We start from the raw sequence: 6,303 nt of genomic DNA on the forward strand, positions 1-6,303 counted from the left end.
TTATTTATAGGGACGTTCAATTGTAAATCTTTATATTAAAATTAACAAACTATCATTTAGTTAAACAAATATAAAGCCCATTAATAGCCCATAGTCTAATTTCCACAAGTGTCGTTCTTTTGTCCAAACCCCATTTATGGTACAAAGCCCAATTACCCAATTTTAATATTTTTAGCCCAACATCATGATTACTTCGGATTAAATAAGCATAATAATAACTTAGCTACGAGACATTAAATTAAAAAGGTTGAACATAACTTACAATGATTAAAAATAGCGTAGCGTTACACGGACAGAATTTCGACTTACACCCTTACAACATTCGCTAACATACCCTTATTATTAGAAATTAAAATTAAAATTAAAATATAAATATATATATATATATATATATATATATATATATATATATTACGTATATATTGAGAGAGAGATTAAAGGATGGTTATATGGTGCACCAAAGCTCGAAATTTATAGGCCTGTGAACTGAAAAAGTTGGCCATGCGATCGCATGACTTTTGTGCCTCCAGGCCATGCGATCGCATGGTGGTAGGTGACAGCTCAAAATTCTTGTTTTCTTGTTTGTCGACGTTTTAATTAAATAAATATAATATATAAATAATTATAAGAATTATTTAAATATTATATTATATTTATGTGCATAGTTGACTTGTAATTTTTAGTCCGTTGCGTCGAGCGTTGAGAGTTGACTCTGGTCCCGGTTCTGGATTTTCGAACGTCCTTGCGTACAATTTAATATCTTGTACTTTGCGTTTTGAATCTTGTACTCTTGTAATTTCGAGACGTTTCTTATCAATAATTGGAACCTCTTTGATTGTATTTTGTACTTTTGAGCTTTTTGGTCGTTTGCGTCTTCAATTTGTCGAATCTGTCTTTTGTCTTCACCTTTTATTATTTAAACGAATATCACTTGTAAATAGAACAGTTGCAACTAAAAGCTTGTCTTTCTTGAGGGATAATGCTATGAAATATATGTTCGTTTTTAGCTTTATCAAGTATCTACGTACGGCTAATCACTTATCCATCGAAAAAGAGCTGCCCATTTAGGTTGTTATTAGAGTAGGCAATATAGAGTTCAGTGAACACTTGCTTACTCAAAAGCATGGTTCGCGTTAGAAGCAATGTTCTTGAGATATAGTTAGATGATCTGGAGTTAAGTAAGTAATCGCAAAGGAGAGGCCTTTAACCCAATTAGCAGTACCTTAGAATATCTAAGATTGCACATCCGTTAATGTTAAGGCATAGCTTAGTATTAAGTGGAGGAATGTTACTATAGTTAAACCAACTAGGATTAAGAAAAGCCGAGACTTTCCTTTAAAGATATACCACTTTATTCATGTACCTAGGATTCTGACCTCAAGGTCGTTTAAACCCTTTGAGGTTAACGTTCAGAATAGGGATATCCGTCTTATCCAGAATCTTTAAAGCATAAACTCTTAGTGACAAATTTATTAGGTTCTTAACCCGATTAATTGAGGTTTAGTGTTCATTCTAGGAAGTTAAACTCTTTTAACAACTCTTCATCAGTATCATATTCTCCATACCTATGCCTTTTATCTTTATAATTCATACTACCTTAGTTAAATCTATTTCTATCACCACTTGTAATTAGGGTTGACTCTATAGGCACTTTTATCCCACATTACTGAGCAAACATACAAAAATACGAACCTTAGTTATACTTACCACTTACTCGTTAAAAGGAAGACAAGTAGGTGAAATATAGCTAGGAAAACCGAACTAAATATAAATAATAAAACCATTACTCCCTTTTGATAACTAATCCCAACGTTTTGCGACTTAACGACACCGCAAAAACAAAACTGTCCGTTTTGATCATATCAGTAGCACTCCAATTTGTCAAGCAACTCCATCATTTTCTTCAATTCCTCAAACCCAAAATTTACTCTTCTTGTCTCAAAACCATCGACACCTTAATTTTTTCTCTTTTCTTTTTACTACCTCGTTCCAAATTAATAGTCTTGTTTTGGTTTTTCAAAGTCTTTATTTACTAACCTTTTTTTTTTCTTTGAATAATTTTTGATAAAATTTATATCTTATAATTAGTTTTTATGTGTTTTCATTTGATATAATTTTCATCAATAAACTCAAAAAAGTTATTTAAAGTCAAAATTAACAAACAAAGACTTTGAAAAGTCAAAATAGGACTACTAATTTGAGATGGAGAGAGTATTATCTAGTAATAATTAGGGATGACAATGGATCGGATATGGATCGGGTGATGCCATATCCATATCCATATCCATTTAGTTTTTGTTCATCCATATCCATATCCATATCCAATGGATTAAGCGGTTTGTTGGATATCCATTGGATATTTATGAAATGTTATAAAATTTTCTACTACATAACAAAATTAGAAACGTAGTATAACAAAAAATAGATGTAATGTGACCTAACTTAAACTCCATTCCCCGTAATGTATAATCTTTATCGAAGATTGAACACAATTTGTTAAATTTACTATCAAACATAGATTATGACAAATCAAATATGTAATTTGTATATGTTTATTAAGTTAGATATACATGTTTAGTGTGAGTACTCATAGTGAATTCCATATATGGTTAAAAGCAAAATGTATGTGTAATGATAAATACATTTGTAATAGTTATTGTTTATGCATATATTTATATTTATATTTATGTATTTGTATATGTATTTCAGGTGTAAATGGATATATCCATGAATGAAATTTTTCATCCGTATCCATATCCATATCCATATCCACTAAGGTTCATCCATATCCGTATCCATATCCATTTAGGATCATCCATATTCGCTTGAAGCAGATCGGATCGGATGAATATCCATCGGATCGGATGTCCATTGCCATCCCTAGTAATAATGAGAGCTAAAATCCTCCAGAAAAGCTGATCCTTGGATTTTATTTGGGGTTTGTTAATGATGGTTCACATTAACCTTCCATTATCAATAATTTGAAAAACAGTCTCAAACCTTTCAGATGAGTGCGTGCACACATTACGTGCTTGGCTCACACATCGCTGGGAGAAAACAGGATGTTACAATATTGTAGTAAATAAAAAGGTGTAAATCGTCTTCCAACAGATCTAAAAAACAATTTATAAACTTTAGACCTGTAAATGTACAACCCTTTTTATTGTTCTGAAAGACTGAAATTATAAATGAAAACGTACCTTTTATTAAATTACCTAGATAAAAAAATGTGAGTCACATTTTATATTGGGTTAAAGCTAGCAATAAGTTATATATTTTCAGTTTTGTTCTAATGTAGGTTATATACCACAAAAATGCCATTGTAGGTCATAAACTTTAAAATGTGTGCTAATGTAAACAAAATGTGACCGGTTACCAAAACCGGTAAAATTAATTATGTGTCAATTTTTTAACTGAAAAAGTTATGCAAACAGTCATTGTAGTTTGTTCATTTTGCGTGTGCAGTTCCTAAGTCTAACTGATGTTAAAAAGTTCGTTAACATCTAACGGAATTTTCTTAAAGGTTGTTAAGGTGAGGGACCAACCGTGTAGTTTATGATACTTGAGTGACCAACCGAGTCGAAAAAACCAAAAGTGGTAAATATGAAATATGAGAAAAACGTAAGGGACCAACCGCGTAATGTTTTTTTATTTAATACATACTTTATTTATCATGTTAAAGCTTTATATATGTTGATAATAATACATAAATAACAAGTTCATAGTCTACAAATATATACTTTATTTATCAGGTTAAAGCTTTATAATATTTTTTAGATATATATCATACATCGAAAAAAATATTTATGTGTTATTATTTAGTAGTAAGAAAGAAGAGATTAAATTCTTATTCAAGAATGGTGTACATATCCTTACAATTGAGTGAGTATTATAAATACTAAAACTTAACTGTACGTTACTCGTTTTCATCTTCAATTATAGAGTAGGTGAAATAGTAATCAATAATTCATAATTTTACTGTGCAAGATTATCAGTCATCTCTATTCATCTGCATGCGTACAAAATGAGAGTCCATCCATATCATAACACTCCCCCTTGGATGATAATTTTGTTTCGTTAGAGATCAACTAGTACTGCCTCGTTAAAAACCTTGCTAAAGACCAGTGGGATAAAAACTTTAGCCAAGGGAAAAAGAGTGCAGCATAGAGTTAACTCCCCCTCAAGTGGACATCGATGAGCTGTTACATCTTTTGAATATGCCTCATGCCAATATTGTGAACGTGTGTTCTGAAAACAGCAGTTGGAAGTGCTTTGGTTAAAAGATCTGCAGAGTTTTGCTGGATTGAACATATCTCATTTCAATCTGGTTGTCCTTGATGAGATCTTGAGTGTATGGGAAAAATCTAGGAGGTATATGTTTTGTTCGGTCACTTTTGATATACCATTCTTTCATTTGTGTTATGCAAGCTGCATTATCTTCATAGATAGTTGTTGGACTTTTATCGCGTTCTAGTCCACAAGAATCAGTAATGAGTTGTGTCGTTGATCTCTACCAAAAACATTCCCGAGTGGCTTCATGTAATGCAATCACTTTGGCATGATTTGATGATGTTGCAACAAGTGTTTGTTTTTGAGAACGCAATGATATTGCGGTGCCTCTATTTAGGAATACATATCCAGTTTGAGATTTAGCTTTATGTGGATAAATAATCTGCATCTGTATAACCAAACAAAACTTGTTTCGAGTTGTTAGAATAAAATAATTATAAATCGGTAGTTCCCCGAAGGTATCAAAATATATGTTTGATCTCATTCCAATGTCTTTTGGTAGGGGCTGAGCTGAACCTTGTCAACAAATTAACTGCAAAAGAAATGTCAGGTCTTGTATAATTTGTAAGATGCATAAGAGCCCCAATTGCACTAAAATATGGAACTTCTGAACCAAGAAGATCTTCATGATCTCTTAGAGGATGAAATGGATCAGTATCAATATTGAGATCTAACAACCATAGGAGTGCTTAATGGTTTTTGTCTTGTCCATATTAAAATGTTTTAAAAACTTTTCTGTATAAGTTGTTTGATGTATAAGTAAGTCATTAGTCATATGCCCAATATGTAAATCAATGTAATACTTGATTTTTTCATTTCAAAATCTTTCTTTAGAAATTGAATGGTTTCATAGATTTCTTTATTTAAAATAATTGACATAAACAACTACGATCACATATCCGAACATTGTTTTTATAAAACACACGTGCAAATAAGTTTATATGTATACCCTTTTCTTATCAAGTAGTCATTTAATCGGTTATACCACATACGTCTCGATTGTATAAACCCATTTAGAAATCTTTGTGATTTAATGGAATATTTTCCCTTGGGTTTTGCATTAGATGCTTATGATACCTTAACTCTTCAGGTATATTCATATATATCACTATTAAGTGATCCATACAGATAAGTAGTAACAACATCCATAAGATGCATTTAAATAACTACCAGGTTGATTAAGTATCTAATAAGTAATTGTATCCATTACAGGAGGATAAGTTTTCCTCCTAATTCATTTCTGGTCTTTGTGGAAAATCTTGAGTTACAAGTCTAGTTATGTCTTGTAACTTCATTTACACATTTCTTTTTCGGATAAAAATTCATTTGTGTCCCATACGCTTCACATCCTTAAAAGTGATAACGATTGATCCGAAAACTTTTCTTTTATCGAGCGATTCTAATTCAGCTCGCATTGCTCCTTTCCATTGAGCTCAATCATATCCATTTTGATATTCAATGACAGATTTTGGTTCCAGATTATCATCTTTATTCATGATGTCATTGTAACATTATATGAAAATATCTCATCAAGATTTTTCATTTCATTTTGGTTCCATAATATTGCATAATTTATCGCAATTTATGTATTTACATTTATCAATATCCTCTGCAGAAAGAGTATTGATTTGTAGTTCTTCTTGAACATTTTCTTTTACCTCATTATCAGCTGATTTTCTTTTTCGATGATTTTTATCTTTGGAACCAATTGGTCTCCCACGTTTCTGGCGTGGCAAAGACTCATGAGTGACATTATTGCCAACTTTTAGAATTTCAATTCTAGCTGAAGCATTTACTGCTAGTATATATGATTTAGTCACTCCTTTTTATATCTGTAAATACATCAGGTAATTTATTTGCAAGTTCTTGCATATGCATTATTTTTGAATTTTTGTTTCGCATTCTTTTGTGCGAGTATCAAGATATCTTAATTGATGTTCACATCATGAAACATCATTTTATTTATTTTTTCATTTCTCTCCCCTAATCTAGGGAACAATTAAAATGACAATC

The sequence above is a fragment of the Rutidosis leptorrhynchoides genome, chromosome 1 (genome assembly GCF_046630445.1).
Source record: "Rutidosis leptorrhynchoides isolate AG116_Rl617_1_P2 chromosome 1, CSIRO_AGI_Rlap_v1, whole genome shotgun sequence".
In the NCBI taxonomy this organism is placed as follows: domain Eukaryota; kingdom Viridiplantae; phylum Streptophyta; class Magnoliopsida; order Asterales; family Asteraceae; genus Rutidosis; species Rutidosis leptorrhynchoides.